The following is a 23,456-nucleotide window of genomic DNA, read 5'->3' as shown; positions in this document are numbered from 1 at the left end:
AATGGAATCAACTGTTTGGAAAAGTAAAGGTGAAATTTTTAACAGCGTAGTATTTTACAGAGCATTTGCATAATCGATCTGGGATGAGAGAAACTCAGCCACACAAATACCTCCAAAGGTCTTTGGTCCAAAATAGAGAGAGGCTCTTGTTTTCAGAGATCACTTTCTCCAAGCCTCAGGAATTTCGAGGAATAGGAGAGACGTTGGGAAAGGAACAAAAAAGAGTGTTTTTTAGGGGAAGAGAACTGTTATTGCTCTTTAGAGCGGTACTAACATATTTCCCTGTTGTCAAAGAAAACACCTCCCCAAAATCCACTAGAATTACAGAAAAAAACAGAAGAAAAATAAATGCTGATTTTGATTAGTATCTAGAGACTAAACCAATGTGTTTGGGCTCATGTCACAAAATCTGCTAATTAGGATACTGTTGTAAATAGACATTTCACACCTCCGCTGTTTACTGGTAAACCCAGTTTTAAATTCTATACAGCAATGGTTACTTAAAGAAAAACATAAAGAATTATGTCCTAAATCCTCAAGCTCTTTGTGAACATGCATATTAAAAAATGGCATATATAAAAATTCAGGATCTTCCAGTAAAAATATTCAGAAATATTTCTTTAAACTATATAAAATAAAGATAGAATAAACAAAAATCTTTTCTTTCAAGGGAAACTTTGACTCTGCTTGGAAAATATTTATAGTTATGTGACTTCAGTAAATTTTAGCAGTCAACCAACAGCAATTCATTTAGTAAATTTTATGTTTATTTTTATAATTACCTTGGAAATGTTGGTGCAGGAATATGCTTTCTTGACATACAATGTTATACTACATAAAATTTACATAAAGAAAGATCAGGAGGGATCAAAGAGTTTTTTGTTTCTTTGCTTATTTGTTTGTTTTTACACAAGATACTCACAGGCTGGTAATGGAATAAAAAGACTAAAATGCCTTCAAAATATGCAATGCAGGGCAGCTCACACAAATGGCCTGTATTTTGCAGGGAAGTAGAAAAGGCTGCCAAAGACAATAGAAAGTAACATCCCTAAGAGAACATTTATGGTAGCTTACATGATTCCAACAGTGATATAACAATAAATAAATTACAGAACTTTGAATCATGATCCTATCTTAAGATAATAGCAATAATTGGAGACTTCCTCAAAAACTTGTCCTAAAAACTTGTTCCTGCAAGTTTATTGATAATTACAGTATCAGACTAAGTTTTAATAGTTATTAAAAATATGATCTAAATATATGTGTGTATCTCCTCAGTGTGTTTCTGCTAACCTCAATAGTTTTCTTCTTTTAACATCTCAGATTTAATCATTTGAAATCTATTTCTATAATCCGATTTCCTCTTAAAACACAACTGCTTTCCTTTTCATAGTACTACAAAATAATACTCAGCATCATAGTGGAAATTGTTAAACTACTATTGCTTTTAGAACATACAAATTAACTTTTAATATAAATATGTAGTCTTAGAAAAACTGCCAATGGAAAAAAATTACTAATCCATTAAGAACTTAAAATAACGTAACTAAGTACTGGGTGTTTAATTTCTTTTTTCTTTAATGGAAAATAGGAATTTAAGTATTCATGAAAAAAATGACTATTCAAATTAAAATCCTCTTCCTTCTGAGATCATCTTTAGACTCTCTAAGATAAATTTACATTTAAATGAAACACACAAAAAAGCAGCTGGACTATCATAACCAACTCTCACACATTAATGTTTCAAAAATTTAAATCTCTAATTCTTAGGAAAGAGATTATGACTTCATATCTATTTTTAATCAATTTTATTTACACATCATTTCAACAGGAATAACATGCTAATGATTTAAAATATAAGCTTTTAAAGGGGAAACTATCTCCAAACAGTTAAGTCAAAATAGAATTCTATTAACAAAAGCCAACTCAGAACAGACTTTCCATGCATAGAAGTTTCTGGAAAACCATCTTTTTAATAAAATAAAACAAGAAATATGTAAACACTAATAAATGATTACATATATGTAATGAGCTAGAATTTTAGCAAACTAAATTATGAACTTGGTTTTTAATAAGCCCTAATATAAAAGACTAACAGTTTAAAGTTAAAATATTCTTGTATAAGTAAAGAAGTGCTAGTTATCCTAATTTCTTCTCTATTTCTTAACATGTCTCTTCCTTTCTCTGGTGGTCCACAAATTAGTTAAAAATTCAATTTCATTCAATTTTTAAAATTGTAAAAAGACAACATATTATATGATAAACATGGTAACAATTCTTATTATTTTTAATGCTGTACAAGGGCCAAGAGAGTATGTACAGTTTTCATTGATGAAAAATTGCCAGGAATCTAAATTTCTAGAGTAAACTGTATCCATAAGTAAATACTTTATGACCTATGCTTTAATTGTTTATTTTTCAAAATAATCTACTCATGCATCAGGAGATTGGTAATGTACTAAGCAGGTAATCTTACAAAATGGTAAGTATGCTTTAAGTATAGTCTGCAGGTCAAAATGAGATTTCATTCATTTTCTCTCTAAATAATAATTGCCCATGTCTTAAATTTACTACCTAAAGAACATTTCAAAAGAGTATATTTACTAAAATTAGTTTCTGCTTTATAAAACAAAAACTTTAAGGATATAAACTGAATAGTGATCAAATTCATAATCCCAATCCCACACCCAAATACATGCCACAATTTGATAACGTAATAAGCTATAAAATGTCATTAACAAACTTATGGTTCTTAGCATTATTTTCTTGACAAAACCAGTACTATTTTAAATTTTACATTCAATGCTTCATGAACTAAGAAAATCTTACACTTCTAAAAACTAAAATGAACACTAAATGCCCACTAGATATCAGTTCCATAGAATCACTTAATAATTTTGGTATTTCAGAACAGAACAAATGGCAGTCTGCTATATTATATTATATAAATATAAATATTTATGTTATATAAATTTTTAATTCTATTAGTAATGGTTTGAGCATGGTTTGAATAAAATTGCATTTTTAAAAAATGTTTTTAAAATAATATTGTTTGTGATCTATTCATTTTAATTTAAAAAGTGTAAAAAAAAAATTGCATGTCAATCTACATAACCACAAGCCACATCGCTGTGTTTTAACTCAATTTTGTTGGCATCTACAAGGACAGGGACAGTTCCTTATTTTCCTTTCTCTTTTACCACAGCACTGATTCCAATTACAGGTGCTTAATAAAGACTTATTAACTTGACTTTTATTGTTAATTTCCTGCCCAATTGAAAATTCTATTATCCCCAATGGAAATGAACTTCTTAATTAGTAGGAAAATTATGGAAGAGAAAAGTTAGTTTTAAGGAAATAACAAATGTATTTGATGAAGTAATTACTTTTTAGCCAAATGAAAACTGAGAGGTAGTTTGATATTAGAATTATTACTGCCAACTATTACTGAAAAATATTTTTAAAAATCAGTGTTTAAACACAAACCTTAATTTAGACAGAATTATAGTATCTGTTTACAACACATGAACTTATAGTTTCCCAAGGGTAAACACTTTTACAGATGTCTGGTAATCTCCCATGTAACAGTATCTAAAGTAAGTCAACAATGTTTTTTGATAGTTTTGTCAATTTAAAAATCTGAGTCATATGAATTGTAACACTGATACAGAACAAGAGTTTTGTCACATTTTTCAAAATACTTTTTTCCAGACCACCAATTCCATGGTTGTATTCAACAATGCAGAATTATCCTGGAAATATATGGCCTTAAATTATTTTTTATGAACTAGCATACTTGGTGGCAAGTTTAGAGTCCTTATTACCTAAATTACAAAATAAATTTGATGACAGACTAAACATGCATGAAGGCAACATCATTTTATGAAATTCGACAAAAAAAAGAGAAATGAAATGCATCTCTCCCCTTTCACCTACGCTACAGGATTGCTTTGGATTTATTTTTCACTGTTACCATCCTTTATTCAAAAGATAATGCTACTGATCTAGCTTCCAAAGGGCATGAACCTTGTCTCGTTATTTCCAGAAGTGATAAGCTTATATTGTTCCATCTACCCTTTTTTCTCCCAGCTCCCAGCTTCCAGTAGTCAGTGGTTTATATCTGAAAGAAGTTTGGTCCAAGTAAATGATGGAATCCACAGTCAAGGAAGAAAGATAGCAGGTCCTTACAGATTTCATTCATTCATGAATGAATATTTATTGAGGGGCCCTTATGTGCTTTTTCAGGTGCTGGAGATATAGCAGTGAGCAAATAAGAAAAAGCACTTATAGTCATGGAGTTTTCATTCGAATTGGATGTGTAAACCCAAGGCTTGACCCAGTTAGTATCATTCCTTACCATGATACCCACCTGGGTATAGTTTATTTCTCAAAAATAACACACAGTGTCTAAAAGAGTTAACATGCCCCTTAGAACCTACATACCGCAGTTAAGCAAGAACAACAATATTTGCCACCTTTCTGGGCAATATAAAACATCTTAATTTTTATTAAATTAAATAATAAATTATAACAAATTAATTAAATGGAACATACAATTCCTGACATCCAGATCTTAAAATCTACTTAAAGTCATAAGATATGTACACAAGACTGATACAGAGGAAAGAACAAAGGCTTTGGAATCAGCCAGCCCTAGGTTTGAATTCTGTTTTTGACATTACCGATAGGCTCTTACGAAATTTCGTTAAACCTTCCTGAGTCTTAGTTTTCTCACCTGTAAAAATGAGAATAATGATGACTACTTCGCAGGGCTGTTGTGAAGATTAGAAGCGATATGAGTACAATCCTTGAGGCTTGTTAATCAAATGGCATCTGCCATCTTTTTTCAATTTTTATTAATGATATTAAATCGCAGTAAAGGACTAGGCAGAGAAGAGTATACTGAACATAAGACCTTTTTTTATTATTAAGGGCTACGTTTTGTGCATGCACACTCAATCTGATACATATAAACACTCTCTGAAATCCTAGATATGTAACTATGCCACATTTTAGATTGCCCCATCACAGTTTCTGCTCCAGAAACAAAAGTTGAGATAAGGCATACCACTGACTCAGCAATCTTGATGATGGCATAAAACCTCAAACATTTATAGTATCTGAAATACCATAACCCAGACACCACACTTCCAGACTCCATCAGAGCTTCAATAGAGTATGCAGATGAGCTGTTAATATCTATCGATACTAAGCAACTCCTATACATCTTTTCACCAAAAATACTGTGAAAATATCCCACCTAGTATTCCAGTGTCCATTATAAGACAAGGGGGGAGAATGGTTGTTTTTACATGGCTTAATTTTTCAAAGAAAGGAAGAACTTAGTAATATTTTTAACTAGGAGAGTAAACATTTAATACTAATTGTTGCTCTCTGGAAAAGTCCAAGGACTGTCCTTTAACAAGTCTGATAAGGGAAAAGAATGAACGTCTCCTGAGGATCTATTTTGTACCAAGCACTGTACCTGGTGCATGACCCATTATCTCAGACATTTGACAGTTTTGGAACTAAATTATGTGTCAGACAGCTTAGAGTCAAATATCAAGAGTCTTAGAGGAAAACGGTTCTGTGTTCTATAGATATTTTATTTCATAAATAATAGATTGATTTTATATTTTAAGGTAATGAGTCTATTAAAGAATATAGTTGTTTTCACATCAAACCATGGAATGATACAGTCTGTGAAATTATATACAAAGAGAAATATTCCTTATATTACTTTTAAGTGAGATGCTGCTGCTCATAGCTACCATATTCTTAGTCTACCTTGATTCTTCACTGTGCTCCAGCTTGAGAAGATAGAGATCCAGACATTCCCTAATGCAACAAGACCTTATCCTCCTTCTCCAGCAATTCCCAGGCCATTGCTAAAGCTTCCAGAACAGCCATTGAGGACTCTCCAACCAGACTCATGTGGGGAGTCTGGTTGTAACAGGAAACTTCTCTATCAGCTATGGCGTCAGAGATTTGATTAGATTATGTTCCACAAGAAAATCAAGGCATCGGAGCACTTTTTAAATAGCCTTTAAAAACGCTGCAAATTTATAGAGAACATCCCCATATAATGCTTGTTAGAAATCTAACCAGAATTTTCTGGTTTGTTTCTAATGAATGAAATTGAGAAAAAACAGCATGGAAATATACTTCCCATCATCCACATTATTATGATTTCTTAAAGAACTGCCAACTAAACAACATACTGCAGACTGTCAATTCTGTAGAATGCAACAAATCGATCAATGCTTTGCATGTACTATATACCCAATATTATATTGGACATTTTGGAAAATACAAACAATAATGTGCCATAGTACCTCCTCTCAAGGGGCTTATACTCTAATATCCAGAAAAATACTTTCTGGAAGAATTAAAGAATATAAATACATATAATGGAATTCTTAAAATATGATATATAAACTATAAATGCTATATATAGATGTTTAGAGCAGGAGGAAACAAATAACAACTCCAGTGCTGATTGTATTTCCATAAAAGAAATAAACTAAACTAGACCTCAAAGAAGTTCTTTAACTTTATCAGGCATGAAAGTAGCCTGCGCCTCCTCCCAAGATTCAGAACCTACATTTAAACAGAAAGAATCTCCAGTTGATTCTTATGTAGGTTCCATAGTTTGAGAATCACTGCTAAATAATAGGTATGATTTGCAAGAATCTCAGGAGGAATGCTGCCCAGTAGAGGTTTCTGTTATTATGGAAATGTCCTATATCTGGTCTGTCCAATATGAAAGCCACTAGCCACATGTGGTCATTAAGCTCTTGAAGTGTGGCTAGTGCAGCTGAGAAAATAAATTGTACATTTTATTCATTTAATTAATAAATTTAAATTAAAATAACCACAGCAGCTAAAAACGGGAATAAACAACATGCGCCAAGCCATACTTAGGAACATGCACAAGCAGGATATACAGGTCAGGGAGTTGACTGACAGGTTGTCTAGAACAGAAGTTTTGTATTTGATTATTATGGGTAAGGTTATGAAGTGCCTTGAAGGGGACTGAGGAAATTAGACTTCACGGCACACATTGCTGGCAGCCTAATCAAGCCACTTCCTGTCCAGTTTTGTTAGTATCACCTTCAGGTTTTATATGCTCACATCAAAGAATGGGCAATTCGATAGCCCCTGGTTTGGATCTTGATTATTTAAAACCTGTCATGGTAATTCCATATTTGTTGTCAGGGACTGGCTTATGCATGGGCATGATAAACTCTGGTTTCGATGAGATTTGGAATGTGTATATGTATGGTAAACTCTTTAAAAAGCATTTAATCTAAAGAACCTTCTTCTGACTCCAGTCAAGGCTATATAAGGAAGTGAGGCTTGGAGCGCTTGCTGCCAACATTTTGGGATAATGAAGAGAGAAGATGGAAGACGAGTGCCAACAGGCTGAGGATGGCAAAGAACAACCAAAAGAAACTGGGTTCTTGATGACAAGCCAAGCACATGAATTAACCTGGTAACTGCCTGCCCTCTTCCTTCCAACATTTTTGTGATATAATGAATATAATGATCTAATGAATTCATTCCAGTTGAATTCCCATTGAACACCTTTAATATTTTGTTTTGTTACATGCAGCTAACAGCATCCTTGTTAACAATATTCAGTATCACAACATTTTGAAAGTGTTGAGGTGGGTGACTGACAGCCATTAAAGGCATTTGATCAAGGTGGCAAACTGATACAAAACGATGTTTAGGCATAAAAAATGACATGCATGAAAATGAGATCAGAAGAAAGGGAAGGCAGAATCAAGCAGACCAGCTTAAATGATCCGCAAGTTGAAGTCACCGAAAGATTTTAGAAATGTTAGAGAAATATTACTAGCATGTAAAATTATTAATGCATATGGATGAATACTGACGCAAAACTGAAGAAACAGCTCAACTGGTATGGTAGCATTTTAATTGATGTTTCTGGGGAAACGGACTTTGGCCCAGTGGTTAGGGCGTCCGTCTACCACATGGGAGGTCCGCGGTTCAAACCCCGGGCCTCCTTGACCCGTGTGGAGCTGGCCATGCGCAGCGCTGATGCGCGCAAGGAGTGCCGTGCCACGCAAGGGTGTCCCCCGCGTGGGGGAGCCCCACGCGCAAGGAGTGCGCCCGTGAGGAAAGCCGCCCCGCGTGAAAAAGAAAGAGCAGCCTGCCTAGGAATGGCGCCGTCCACATTTCCCGTGCCGCTGACGACAACAGAAGCGGACAAAGAAACAAGACGCAGCAAATAGACACCAAGAACAGACAACCAGGGGAGGGGGGGGAATTAAATAAATAAATAAATCTTTAAAAAAAAAAAAAAAATTGATGTTTCTTTTTTCTCATTATTTAAAATCTAAACAAATTTAAGGAAGCATTTTTCTTTAAATCTTGTGTATTCAATATTTTTTAATCTTGAAAATGGAAAAAAATTCTTGAAATATATTTTCTCCATAGGAGCTGCAATTAAAGATATGAGAAGACACTGAGGAACAATATTGTAAACCAGAAAGCATGCAGTACTAGTTGGGTGACCTTGGGTAAGTCAGTAAACCCTGAAGTGCTGCTTCCCTCTCAGGGTAGACTAATCTCCAGCTCTAAAATTTCAAACACCCCTATTTTCAATCAGAGGGAAACCCTTTGAATAAAATTGCCTTGCAATCGATACCAAAATTTAATTATCTGAGCTCTATTCTCACCCTTTGGCTTATAGGCTGAGTGAAAGGGAATAAAAGTCCATCTCCCTCAAATTCTCCTAGCAAACTAGAAACACTGGGAAATAATTATTTTCATAGCGTTAATATAACTTTGAAAAAAAGAGTTCCTGTATAGATTTTCAGTAAATAAGCAAATTAGTTCTAGAAATTTCAATATAGATGGAAATTCTGTATTAAGTAGGGGGAAGTAGATGTGGCTCAACTGATAGAGCATCTGCCTACCATATAGGAGGGCCAGGGTTCAAACCAAGAGCCTCCTGGCCTATGTGGTAAGCCAGCCCACGCACGGTGCTGCCACATGCAAGGAATGCCATGCCACGCAGGGGCGCCCCCCACATAGGGGATCCCCACGCTCAAGGAGTGCGCCCCACAAGAAGAGCCGCCGCATGCGAAAAAAAGCACAGCCCGCCTAGGAGTGGTGCTGCACACACAAGAGCTGACGCAGCAAGATGATGCAACGAAAAGAGACACAGATTCTCAGTGCCACTGAGAATGCAAGTGGACACAGAAGAACACACAGCAAAAGGACACCAGAGAGCAGACAACGGGGGGGCGGGGGGGGGGACTTTAAAAAATGATAATAATAATAAATAATCTTTTTTTAAAAATCCATCTCTTAAAAAAATTTTTTTTAAATATTAAGTAGGTATCAAGTGATAGCTTATTATTTTTTTAACCTGCATTTCCAAACAACTCATAAGGCTAAGTTAGCTTTTTCATATTTATGCTTCTGTCAATAGCCTAGTTATATCATTTACAAAATATTTTTAAATTATGTGTTTTTAAAATATTTAATCATTTTGTAAAAGTTCCTTATGCAACAGAAATGGTAATCTTTTATCTGCATAGGTATAGATTTTTTACCTCATCAATCATTAGTCTATAGTATTTGTTTACAGTTCTTTTTTGCTTTATAAAAATGTTTTAAAATTGTGTAATCAGATATATTTATCTTTACTTTATAGCTTCTGGTTTCTTATTTACTCAAAATAAATGTCCTTCAATAAAGTAATGGCTGTTTAACCATGGAATATCCTACTACAGAATATTATGTAGCCATTTAAAAATGACAAGGAGCTATACCAGTTGACTTAGAGGTATGCTCACTGTGTTTTACTATGTGAAAAAAGATGATTATATGTATAATATATGTGAAAGATGACTACACATAGAAAGTGATAGTATTTTTAAATGCTCAAAATATACTATATATATAAAGTATATAATAAATATATATACACACAAATATACAATGTATATATAAGAATGCAGGATCATGGAAAAAATTTTAGACACATAAATAGCAGATCAGTAACATTGTTGGGGTGAAGACAAAGCGGACAGGAAAGATAAGCTTGAATTTTTTAGAAGTGACTATGGGAAGCAGATGTGGCTCAAACGATGTGCTTCTGCCTACCACATGGGAGGGCCCGGGTTCAGTTCCTGATGCCTGCTAGAGAAAGTGAGCTGGCATGACCGGCAGGCCTGGGTGAGCTGACACAACATGATGATGCAACAAAGAGACACAACAAACCCCAGAGTTGAGGTGGCTCAAGCAATTGAATGCCTCTCCCCCATATGGGAAGTCCTAGATTTGGTTCTCAGTATCTCCTAAAGAGAAGATAAGCAGACATAGAGAGCACACAGTGAATGAACATAGAGAGCAGATGGCTATCTCAAACAGTGAGAGGGGTGGGGGATAAATAAATCTTTTTTTTAAAAAAAGAAGTGACTATAGTCTTTTAAAGAACATAATATAATCCCATTTATGTAAATTATTTACATCGGTAAATATATATAAGTATGCATAGAAATCCATAAAAGAATAGCCACCAAAATGTTAACAGTATTCAACTTAGGATGGAAAAATTCTTGAAATATGATTTCTCTATATTAACTGCAATTTAAAGTATGAGGAAAAATATGATAAACCTGAAATACTTAAAGAAGAATAGAGGATGCTAAAGTTTGTTCTGCAGGTTAGAAGGAAATGACACTAGACAATTGAGAGAAGCCACATGAAGAAAGATCTCTGGTAAAGACAATAACATGGGTAAATAAAACTGCCAATACTGTTTAATTTTTTATTTCTAACTCCACTTTTTACTTGCCAAAGGATCTAAAAGGCAAATGCATAAAATGTAATGCTAAATTAATGGTTTTGGGTTCATAATTTATAAATACATAATTTGTAAAAAGAACTACACAAAGGAGGAGGGATAGAAGAGTGCAAAACGTGTATATTACTGAAATTAAGCTAGTATCAAAGCAAACAAGATTATTATAGATTTAGGATGTTAACTTTAAGCCCCATGGTAACCACAAAGAAAATAGCAGAGATTATGCAGACTCACATAGACAGAAAATACAGATTACCAGGGGTGGGGGACAGAGGCAATGAAAGTGAATACAAAATGAGTGTAGGGTTTCTGTTTTGGGTAAAGGGAAAGTTCTGGTAATGGAAGGTGGTGAAGTTACTGAGAATGTGATTAATCCTTCTGAATGGTATGCTTCGGAGGGGTTGGGATGGGAAGCTTTATGTTGTAATATGTTTTCACAACTCAAAAAAGAAAGAAAGAAAAAAACTAAAGAGATAATGGCAATTAAATGCAATATGTGATACTAGATGGGATCTAAGAATGGAGGAGAAAAGGCTCAAAAGAACATTATTGAAACAAATGAAAAAATTGGAATATAGGACATAAACTTGGTGCATCTCACCCTGCAATATGCCTGCACCCACGTCTTGGTCTCTCTTTCCTTGTTTAATAAACTCTTGCTACTGGCAAAAAATAAAACAAACAAAAAAAGAACATAAGCTTTATAGCTATGTCAATTCTTTAACTTAATAACTGCCCTTGAAGTGATTACATAAGTGAAAATCCTTGTTCCTAGGAAATGTACATGGAATTATGTGTACAAGGAATATAGTATATGTAACTCACTCTCAAATGCTCAGAAAATAGACTAACAGACAGATAAATGATAGAATGAAATGGCAAATGTGGATCTGGGTAACTGGGGGGTTAGGGCTATGTTGGAGTTCTTTGTATGAGTTTTTTAAAATTATTTTTGCAACTATCCTATAAGTTTGAAATTATTTTCAAATAAAAAGATTTTTTAAAAAGACTGTATTCATGGAAGCAAGAATGTTTATTACATTTTAATGTTTCAGCAGCTTTACTAAGATATAATTTACATACCATAAAATTTGCCCATACTGCATTCACAATTCAATGATTTTTAGTTAAGTTATAACATTGTACAGCTATCATCACAATCCAACTTTAGAACATTTCTATCATCCCCAAAAGATCCCTCATATCCATTTGCAGTCAACTGATTGTATTTTTTAATAGACATTTCAATTTATTTTCCAAAAAAGTGTTCCTAATACTACCAAGAATTTTACAATCCTAATGGAGTGCCTGCTAACTCTAGCAGGACCTTACTTGCCCTTACATTCCTACATGTGCCTTTTTTTTTAAGGAGGTACCGAGGTTGAACCTGGGACCTTGTACATGCTAAGCATTACCTACAACTCCAACATACCCCTAATCCCCCAGTTACCCAGATACACCAACTTAACATTTTACCACCTTTGCCATATCATTTTATTATTTATCTGTTTGTTAGTCTAACAGACTAACCACTGACCAACACCCGTTCTACATAAGCTTTTTTTAAGATTATTTATTTATTGCTGTCTGTGTTGTCTTCTGTTCTCATTTTCTCTCCCCTAGGATTCACTGGGATTCAATCCTGGGGACCTCTGATGTGGAGAGAGGTTCCCTGTCAATTGCACCACCTCAGTTCCAGGTTTCTGCTGCACTTCTTGACTCTCGCCTTGTCTCTTTTCTGATGTGTTATCATCTTGCTGTGTGACTCACTTGCATGGGGCACTGGCTTGCCACGTGGCCAAGCTTTCTCTTCTTCTTCACCAGGAGGCCCCAGGGATCGAATCCAGGTCCTCCCATATGATAGGCAGAAGCTCTATCACTTGAGCCACATCCGCTTCCCCTACATATGCTTTTTTTTGTTTTAAAGATTTTTTTATTTCTCTCCCCTTCCTTGCCCACACCACCCCCTCCCTTGTCTGCTCTCTGTGTCCATTTGCTGTGTGTTTTTCTGTGTCTGCTTGTATTCTTGTCAGCAGCACTGGGAATCTGTGTCTCTTTGTTGCATCATCTTGCTGCGTCAGATCTCCATGTGTGCGGCGCCACTCCTGGGCAGGCTGCACTTTTGTCATGCTGGGTGGCTCTCCTTACGGGGCGCACTCCTTGCGCATGGGGCTCCCCTACGCAGGGACACCCCTGCGTGGCACGGCACTCCTTGGGCACATCAGCACTGCACATGGGCCAGCTCATCACACGGGTCAGGAAGCCCTGGGTTTGGACCCTGGACCTCCCGTGTGGTAGGCGGTTGCTCTATCCATTGAGTCAAATCCACATCCCACCAATTACATCTTATCTCCACAAATATAGAGAATGCTGAAAACCTTAGGCACTGTTGCTCCATAAAAACTAAATATGTGGAATGATAAATTTGAGAAGTGGTTCTAAGGCTGTTGTGTTCATAGAACCAGTTGAGAAGGGAATTCAAATATATATTCCTGGGTCCCACACCAGAAACTTACTCATAGGTCTAAAGACTATAATCCGTATTTAACAAGCACCCAGGGTGAATGAGGCAGGTGTTGACAGGTCACACTGAAGAACAGTGAATTTAAGTATGTTTGATCTCTTTACAAACTGATTAACCAAAGAATTTGAGGAGTGTGGTACACTAGAGAGAACAAAGAACTTTGAAGCAAAAGGATCTAGATTACCTTTCTGACCTAATCCCCCACTCACTCTTTCACTTGCCTCTCCCCTGGAGCTACACTGGCCCCCTGGGTACGAGCAGGTCAGGATGCTTTCCCCACAGACATCCCAATGGCTCATTCCTCACCTCCTTCAGGTCTTCACTCAGGTGTCGCTTCTCAGGGGGACCTTCCCTAGACATCTTATAGAGAACTGCAACCCTGTCCTCACTTTCTAATTCTCCTTTCTGCTATTTTTCCTCTTTAGCACTTCTTACTCTGTAAAATAAATCATCTTTTACTCATTTTCTTTTGCTTATTGTTTGATTCCGATAAAGACAGGAATATATATCGGTTTTCTTTCCTGCAGCATCCCTAGTACCTAGGGGCTGGACAGAGTTCAGGGAAATCTAATTTAGCCAGGATAAAAGAAATGAAGCTTGAAAGTTCGGTGATGGGAAACAGAGCTTAATACACAGATTCCAGGGTCCACCACAGATTCTGATTCAGTAGGTCTGGGGTTGGACCCGAGATTCTGAATTTCCAGTAAGAACCCAGGTGAGGAGAGTTGTTAAGTGCCTCTGCTTGTTTTCTGGTGGAAGTCAACCAATTCTACTATGCAAGAGCTGTAGGCTGAAAAGGGAAAGGACTGTCATACTTGTGTGGGTTTCTTGGAAGAGACTGAAAGACAAGACAAGAAAAAAAAATTGTTCCCTTAACCTCTATGAACCTCAACTATCTGTCCAAGTAAATTAAATGATTCTACAAATAGGGATATTTTCAGTTAATAGATCGTGGACATTTACTACTAAATTTTTAATAAAAGCATGGTGTTTAGGTTGCTTCTAATTTTTTTACTCTGACAAACAATACTTCAGGTGATATTTTTGATATATGCCTTTCTGCACTTGTCTAAATATTTCTTCCTAATAAATTCCTAGAAGGGAAATATCTGAGTTTTGACCAGCACTGTGCAATAGAGCTTTCTTCAATAATGAAATGTTCTATAGCTACAAGGTCCAATGCAGTAGCTACCAATCATGTGATTATTGAGCACATGAAATGTGACTAATGCAACTGAGCAACTGAATCTTTGGTTTTATATAATGTTAATTTAAGTAGCTACATGTGGCTAGGGGCTACTATATTGGACAGAGCAGTTATCAACATTTAAAGGCTTAATTCAGGTTGTCAAATTGCTCTCTAGAAAAGTTGTAATTATTTGCCTTCGTTGTTAATGAAGAACAATCCATTTTTTTAACTCCATTGTCAACACCAGATATTATTAATCTATTGACTTTTGATAATCTGAGAGTTGAAAAATGTGTGGTTTTAATATGCATTTCTTTGACTGTTAGTAATGTTAAGCAGTTTTGTTTCTTGTGTCATCACATCCATTCAAATGCAAATGTTTCACATGTATTACTTAACTCAGAGGTTGGAAATCATCTGGCTTATCTGTTTGTTTCATAATTTATTGTCAATATATAAATTCACATAAAATTTGTGTTTCCATAATTTGTGTTTCACTTGAAAAATCAGATTATCTGGCAACAATGGCCCATATTCCGGAAGAGCTACAATCAATGGAGTTGTAGCTCTGCTAACTTCAGTCTTTCTAGTTCACCAGAACTCATCACTTCCTATTATTTTACAGGTGGCCTGTTTCATTCACTCAGATTACATGCTTGGCTCCTGCAGTCATCTAGTTTACAATTCCTGCCCTAAATTAAATTTTGAGAGATTAAAAGGCAAATAGCAGCTAATAATACTAGCCAACTTTTCATTTCACATTTGCATGCAGAAGTGACTTTATGATATTTCTGGACTATTTTATAACTAATATTTAACTAGCAGAAGAATACTTTTCTAGTGTTGCTGAAGTTTCTTACTCCTCAGAACAGTATTTCAGCACCAGAAAGGTTGTTAAAACAGACTGGTAGGCCCCACCCCCAGAGTTTCTGGTTCGGTAGGTGGGGGAGGTCCCCAAGAATTTGCATCTAACCCCAAGTTCTAAGTGCAATGCCACATTGAGATGAGTTTTCTTCAAAGATATGGCCACGACTAGAAGGGTAATTATAATATGGAATTTTTACAGCATACTCAGAATTTGTAGACCCTTTATTCCAAAACACACCCACATTTATTATTTCATTTTATGTTCACAACAGCCCTGTGCAGAAAGTTGGTAATAGAGCAGTAATTACCAACTCCATTTTATAGAAGAAAAATAAGGTACAGGAGTTAAACTTCTGTAAGTTCATATTAGAAGAGCCAGAACAAGTAGGTTTCCTAATTCTTAGTCTGGAAATACAGGCAAACACAGCCATATAAGACATATCTGGAGCTTGCACCTGCAGACTGGTACCATAAAAACAGTACCATACCCACAGGAACAGAGAAGCCAATACAAGATCTGGTTCACAGCAACAAACATTTATGTGAGAGCTGATCATGTGTGAATCTATGCAAATCATGGCTACAGTCCCTGCTATAAGGACTGCTGAAGACATTCACATAGAGCATAGAGAAAAATAAAAACAAAAATTGAAACCACAACCTTGAAAGGGCAGTGAACTCTCTATCTCATAGGCAAAACAAAAGTAAATTCGCTGAAAGGGAGGGTGGTAGGGGGAAATAGAGAGTTAGTTGGAAGAAAAGTAGCTGTGGGAGCTTCACATCTGGACTCGGAGGAGGTCCTATCACCAGTCAGTCAAGTATGGGAAGGAAGGCAGAGTACACAATAGGGAGCCCTCCTGGGGCTCAACAGTACAAAGAGCTGCTGTTTATCCATGTTGGGTTGTGTGTTTGCCAGAAATATCAAGGCTGCTGGAACTCCTGAACTTACAAGAACATACTTTTGTGTAGTCTAAGTTACCTTGACGATATAAGTACTCAAGTCAGAGGGCATAACTTCATTATCCCATTTATAGTGAAAAGATAATATGATTAGGGATCAAGAAATTTTCTCCACCTGATTTTTTTTCGGTTTGTTTGTTGTTTTTAGGAGGCACTTGGGATTGAACCTGGGACCTCATACATGGGAAGCAGGTGTTCAATCACTTGAGCTACATCTGCTACCCTCTTGACCTAATTTTTTCCCAAGTTTTGAGAAGCATTCCCAGTAAAAATCTACCAAAGAGTGATCACAGTAATGTTAATTATAAATCATCTCTTCAAGGGGGAAAAAAAGGTTTGCTGAAATGTAATTTATATGTGGTATTATTTATTAATTTTAACAGCAACTTCCTAAGATTATTTTATTAGCTAATAAAGATTGCCAGAGACTGAGAAACAAGAAAATGTCAATTAATTCAAAATGGCCTTTATTACTCTTCATTAGTTTTGTCACTGCCTTCTCCTCTCACTCGTCTTGCAGTCTAGCTCAAAATGGTTGAGGGGATGAAGCAGCTAACACTCCATTTAGAAAAATAGTAATAATGCTAAAAAATTCTCACTTTGCATAGAAATGCAAATCAAAACAAAGTGATATAATTGTACACCAAGCAAATTAGTAACAATAATATAAACGCTTTAAAATAGCATAAGCACACATATACATTGTTAGTGACAGTACAGATTTATATAATTTTTTGGAGAATAATTTGAAAATTACCAGAAATCTAGAATTTTTCTAACAAAAATAAGAGCTAGCATTTATATGTTTTCATATATCATTGCTTTTTTATCTTAACAACTTGATAGAGAGCTATTACAATACCAATTTTACAGATTAGGAAGCTAAGGTTCTAAGGAAATAAATTACTTGTTCAATCTTGCCAATAAATGATTAAGCTAGATTTTGAACCCAGAACCTCTCATTTTAGAGCCCACACATTTACAACTATACTATACTGCCTCTCTAGAGAAACAATCCTGAAGAAATATTTTTGTTAAAGTATAAAGTTACATTAATGAAGATGATCATTACATTTTTTAAATATTGGAAAACCCCAAAATACAGGAAGGGATAAGTATATTATGGGACATTTATTGGGTAAAATAATTATAAAATTATTACAAATATCCTTAACTAAGATCATATACAGCTAAAATCAACTAATTTTTTTACTATCACTATCTTGCAATCACTTCCCAGCAACATGTCCTCATCTAGGAATCGTTAGCTCAGAGGATGTAGGTGTTTTAGAGATTTAGAAAAGTTTCCAACTGAGAACCTGATCTCTGAGTGAAAATGTATAAAGTAACTAAAATATCTTGGCTCTAAGGGATATTCATAATCTACTTATGGGAATTACTAATTAAATTATGTCCAGCCCCTTTGAAGTAGGTAAATGAACTTTATTTTCTCTTTACCAAAAAGAAAAGTAAAAGCTGGTGAGGGTAATTTCCCTGAAAAACGGCACTATGAGCTGTGAAGAAAATTAACTCTCCTTAGTCATACCAAGGTGACACACAGAGACTCATTCAGCCCAGAGTTTGACCTCATTCAGCAACATAAACAGACATTTGTGAGAAAGTGAAATAGCTGTTCTCCAATGACGTCAAACTTAGAGGAATGTAGTTTAAACATCTCTAACTTCCTCTTTTATGAATCTATCATTCAAAAAAAAAATTTTTTTTTTTTTTGGTCACCTTATTGTCTAATGCCCACAGGTCCTGAACGGCTATCCTTAGCCATTTTTAGGACATCTGTAGAACTCCTTTTTGAATCATAGAACTTCAGAGTTAGAAAGACCCTTACAAACCCTGAGTTCAATTTCTTTATTTAACTGAGGGGGAAACAAAAGTGTTCCCAAGAAAGTTACTTCATTTGGCTACTTTACAGCAGATCTCAGGCCCAGAACTAAAAGATGAGACCAAATGTCTTAAATGTGGCCTCCTGTACTGTTAATATTTTGATACTAATTTTGAACAGGATTATACACGTCCTTTCCATGTTTTCAGGTATGAATTCATTGAATGAAATAAACTATAGTTCTCATCCTCTACTTTATAAAGAGCTCCAAAATGGAGGGAAAATTGCAACAAAGATTATAAACACTAGTGTGGAGAAATTGTTGGTGGTAGAAGGGATAATAGTTTAGTAGTTCTGCTTCCACTGAATACTGGTTCTAATAATTTCAGTACTCTTATCTTCAACAAAGTGTCTCCCCTATGCAAAATAGAAGGCTCTAATGCCTTCATAAGTTATTAAATTAACAGACTGTACCATTGATATACAGTGCAGACTTTACTTATATTCTGTTCCTTTCATCCTTTATTTCCATAAGTAATTCCATTTTTAGTAGGGGACTTATGGAAGGATATACAAGAAACTGCCTCTGAGAAGGACCAGGCCATTAGGGTATGGAATGGGAAAGAGACAGCTTCCTTTACACTGTTTATTGTTCTTTGAAATTGTTTACCACATGCATATTACTTTTTAATACTCATTAAAATTTCCCTTTATGTACATACCTGTATGCATGCAATTTTGGCACTAAATATTTTCCATGCAAAGAAAATTTTTAATCTTTTAAGTACGTTTTCAGAACTATAATTTGTAAAACCTCATTGAAGTCTCCAGAAAAAAAACACAACAACGAATATAGTCAGAAAACACAGGTTTCCAGGATTTCAAGTATACATAAATATACAGAGAAAGGAGAGGTTTTAGGGGGGCATTTAAAAACCTTTTGAGGAAAAGCTTGCCCCTATATTTAATAGGCCAGGTTTTTAAAGGGTGCTCCCCATCTCAAAGGGAAAAACAACACAAAACCTAATGGTGTGAAAAGTAGAAATTTAAATTTGGCTTCTATCTTCTTAACTGGGGACAGAGGGCAGGGGATGCAACAGTCATGTTCACAGAAGAAGAAAGGAGTAAGAGTTTTTCCAGGACCGGCCCGCCTCAGTTGAAAGCAGCAGTTGTTCCTGTGCAGATGAACCGTGCTCTGGGACGTTAGCTGGGCAGGGTTTAACTGAAACACCCCGCACTGAAATCTGTCCAGATAATTTTCTTTTAATGGAACTCGGAAGAGGGAGGGAGGGAATTGACTCACTTTAACAAACGGCCTCATTACCAGCGCGCACCTCACCACGCTGTCCACTTATGTCAGGGTCAGCTGTCAACACAACCCTTTGTGTCTCCTTCTGAGTAAGAGTGGTCCTCAGCCACTCACAGAAAAATGGAAATGATGGCCGAAAGCCACGCGCGCGCGCTCGTGATGGAGTGACATTGGGTGTGGAGAAAGGAGACCCATGGACGCTCAGCAAACGCCCAGCCACCTCTGGCCGCTTTCAACTCTCCCAGGCCGAGCTCTAGCCATCCTCTAGGTGGTCACCTCCGCGCCTCTCTCCCTGCAGTTCACCGCCCAGGGAACCCCCCCCCCCCCGTCGCCACCGCTCCTGAGGCGCCGGAGATCCGACCGGGGCGCGCCCCCTCGCCGCCGCCGCCGCCGCCGCCTCCGTCCTCCCGGCCCTGCGCCGCGCGCCGCCGCCTCCCTCTTCCACACTCGGCTGCGCGGCTCCCGCCACAAAGGCGGCAAGTAAAGCCCTAGGTGACAGGCCTTTGGCCTCTGGGCGCAGACAACACGAGCTAGGTCCCTTCAGTGGGCTGACGCGAGGCGACGGCGAGGAGAACGGGTTCGGATAGGGGTTGACACAGGCGTTGACCCTCGCCACACAAACGCCCTCGCCCTCACACCCCGCTCCAGCTCGCGTTCCTCCAGAAAAGTCAGCCGCAGCGCTTCCCCGCGCGGGCAGGGTGTCCTCAGCCCGCCAAAGGGCAGCTCCTGCCGGACAGAGGCACGCGCTCGCGGTCAGCTCGCGCCCTCCCATCTCCCGCCCTCCCCGGGCCCGCGCCCCGGAGGCCCCGCAGCCGCTCACCTGGCCCTGGCGGGGCGCAAGGGCAGAGGACCAGGGGGGGGCCCTCGCCTCGGCCGGGGCTCGTCTCCCCACCCCCAGGCCGGCTCCCAGCGCTGCGCTCCGCTCCTCCCGCCGGCCTCCTCCGCGGTGCTAGCGCCGCCGCCGGCTGGCGTCTCTCTGGCAGGCGCGCTCGCCGCGCGCTCAGTTCTCCGGGGCGGAGCGAGGCGGCGGCCGCCGGGGCCGGAGGCGGATTCCTCAGGTGCTGCCCCTCCCGTTTCCCCAGAACCTCCGCGGCGGGGACCACCGCGTCCCCTCCCGCCCCGCTACGCCTCTCGCCCTCCTGCAGTTCCGTGCCCGCGAGTGACCTTTAGGGCTCCCGGGCCCTGCTTGAAAAGAGAGGCGCATATTTCTCTCCCCACCCCGTGCACAGACACCACCCACCCACCCTGTGGAGCCCTCAGTCCACTGTCCTCCTGCCTCCATTTCCCAAATTCCACGGCGCAGAAGACGAGTGTGACCACTGTGTGGTGTTGCACGGTGCTGGGGAGGGAGGGGGGGATGGGTGGAGGTGTTCTTCTGGAAAGGAGACTTGCCCCCCAGTGCTACTTACGCGCAGAGTCAAGAAAAATGTTTTCTCGCCGAGCGCGCGTTCATTCACAGAATGCTCTCGCTTCACTGCGCGATTGCGTTCTCGGTTCGCTGGTCTACAGCGAAAAAACCCTAAGCGTGAACTCGGCCTGGGCAACGATGAGTCCAAAACCCTTGGCCTTTTGCATGAGGGGTGTAGGGCCAGACCAGGAGGCGGACAAAGCCAAGCAAATCCGGAGCTCCGGGACAGAGCAGACTTTTGCACCTCTCGGGGAAGCATGTCCTCCGGCCAGCGGACCCCGGCTCCGCGCCCAGGCGGGCGGCGCAGGTTGGTTGTCTACTCGCTACCGCTCGGCGGGAGCCTCCCGGGACCCGATGGGAAGCACCGCCCCAAGTGCACCCTTCTCCAGCGGGCCCCAGGCCTCGGCGGGTGCTGCGCAGGCAAATGCTCTCGAGAGATGCTGCGGCCGGGTGGCCACTGATTTTAGCTTCACTTCTCACAGCTGGTGGTTTTCGCTATCAGAAATGTAGCTCCATTTGTAAGTGTTGCCAGAGAAACGCGCCTTTACAAATTGGATTGCCCTCTCTGAAAGCAGCAGCTCCATGCTGGATCTGGTGGACGACTCTGGGACTGAGCTATTTTTCAAGCTATTAGGGCAAATATAACCCCAGCTCAGCATATTCGTGGAAGTGGGGGGAGGCTATCGTTGTGCATGGTGCAAGGTCTTGGGTGGGTTGGTATCCTTCTATTGTTAGGTACCATTGTCAATTATAGTTAAAAGACGTCAGTTAAACTAGATCTCATGTGATCTCTAAGTCAGTATGTTTTGTTTTCTTGCCTTGCCTTTTTTTTTTTAATTTAAAAAAAAAAAAGAACCGAAATACATTGTTTTCCCTTTCTCTTTTGGTTGATGAAGAGGGAATTGAGTGGCAAGTCTGGAATCAACAGAAAATTATTCAAGGCATAATTCATTTGTGACCAGCAAAACTAAGCGATTCATTAGTGGTTTGGCTTGTCTTCTCTCCCTCTTCCACTGGGAAGATAGAGTACTCTGCCATTAAAACAATGGGGGAGGGTTAGCTTCTTAGCTAAAATGTGATTTTTGTTTTGTTTTACAGTTGATTTCCTATTGTCTGGTCTTTAAAATACTTAGAAACATCTCTGCCTGCCATGAGGGCAGGAAAGATGGCTTTCTCAATTACTTCTGTCTTCCCACTTTCTGGGTCTTGCACACACTACAAGCGTAGTAAAGAAAATCAGTATGGTTTTTAAAAAATAAAAAAGGGTCCAGGTGATTAGGAAGGAATCCAATGTCAGCAAACTTACTACAACAAACCACCAGGTGGAAAAGACAATTTCCCTGACATTCAAAGCCTTTAACAATATAGTCCTTATCTATCATTTTATTATTACTCCTCGACTATAGCCAAAAACTATTGTCTTAGAAATGTATCCTTCTTATGAAGTCTTATATAAAATAGTGAAAAGTTAAAAGAAACCAGTTAACCATAGGGAAATTAGTCTAAGAATCATGCATTCACTCCTTAGACTATCTTTTAGCAACCAAAAGTAGCAATACTGCCACTTACTTTGAAAAGCATGAAAAGTAAGATGGGTTAATGGATGAACAGGGAGAGGGATAGATAAGTGATAGAGTAGGCAGAGTAAAATCTTAACTAAAATATAAGTGATAAGAATATTGGTGGTTACAAGAAAATGTTTTCAACATTTCAGTATGTTTCAAATTTTTTATAATAAAATCTTAGGGAAAATGTCTATTAATAATATGGAAAATTAATACATTTTAAAAGCAGGAAAATATTTTATATCAAATTTTACAAATGTGTTAAACAATAAAAGACCCTGCCCCTCACCACCAAAAAAATCTCGAAATTTACTGTGCTATGTTTGGATAGCATTGTTTGGGTAATTTTAATTTTTTGTACTTTTTAATATTTTACAAATGTTTGATAAGCATGATATCCATTTCAAATAAAAAATTAAAATTTTCAGAAAAATAAAATGCATACTAAATTGCACTTTAAGTTCTGTAGTAAAATTAGGAGGATATGTAAGAGAATGGTGGTGAAGAGAGGCAGGTAAGTGAAACGGAGAGTTGTCTCTAAGACTTTCTCCTGGTTTGATAAATATCACCTGAGCACTGGAGTATCCACCCTCTTTTTTCCCAGAAGGTCTCCACTATTAAAACATGCCTATTTTCATTAATTCCTTGATGATCAAAAGGCCGTTTCTGGCTGAACTTTCTACATCCCTGCTAAATTCTATTGCTTAGAGCTGATCCGTATCCATGTGCAAGTCCTCGACAGCAACCATCCATTATTATCCACTTTGTGTGTTATTGGAGGCCTCCCACTCATGTGGAGTTGATGATTTGGTAAATATATCTTGGGGCTTTTTGTAAGAATATTCCTGGTATTCTGGCTCCCTACTGTTAAGATAAATAAATTCTCTATTCTGGCATACCAGAAAGGAATTGGGCTTTGGAGCTAGGGTCAAGGATAGGTCAATCAGC

At 38.0% G+C, this 23,456-nt stretch overlaps 1 protein-coding gene across 7 annotated transcripts in view; it reads right to left on the bottom strand.

The window, feature by feature from the left end:
• Positions 1-21,614, bottom strand: part of GREB1L (GREB1 like retinoic acid receptor coactivator) — a 293,082-nt gene extending 271,468 nt beyond the window's left edge. For 4 of the 7 annotated variants that reach the window (XR_011645953.1, XM_058277516.2, XM_058277519.2 and 1 more), the window contains exon 1: positions 20,356-20,483. The gene's annotated coding sequence lies outside the window, so the exon portion shown is untranslated. Of the gene's footprint in view, positions 1-20,355; positions 20,493-20,944 lie in introns of those variants that run through there. The other 3 variants (XM_071208498.1, XM_058277523.2, XM_058277520.2) reach the window with 2 other exon arrangements.
• Positions 21,615-23,456: the final 1,842 nt, after the last annotated feature.

The sequence above is a fragment of the Dasypus novemcinctus genome, chromosome 16, assembly GCF_030445035.2.
Source record: "Dasypus novemcinctus isolate mDasNov1 chromosome 16, mDasNov1.1.hap2, whole genome shotgun sequence".
In the NCBI taxonomy this organism is placed as follows: Eukaryota; Metazoa; Chordata; class Mammalia; order Cingulata; family Dasypodidae; genus Dasypus; species Dasypus novemcinctus.
This window is presented reverse-complemented; position numbering and strand designations above follow the sequence as displayed.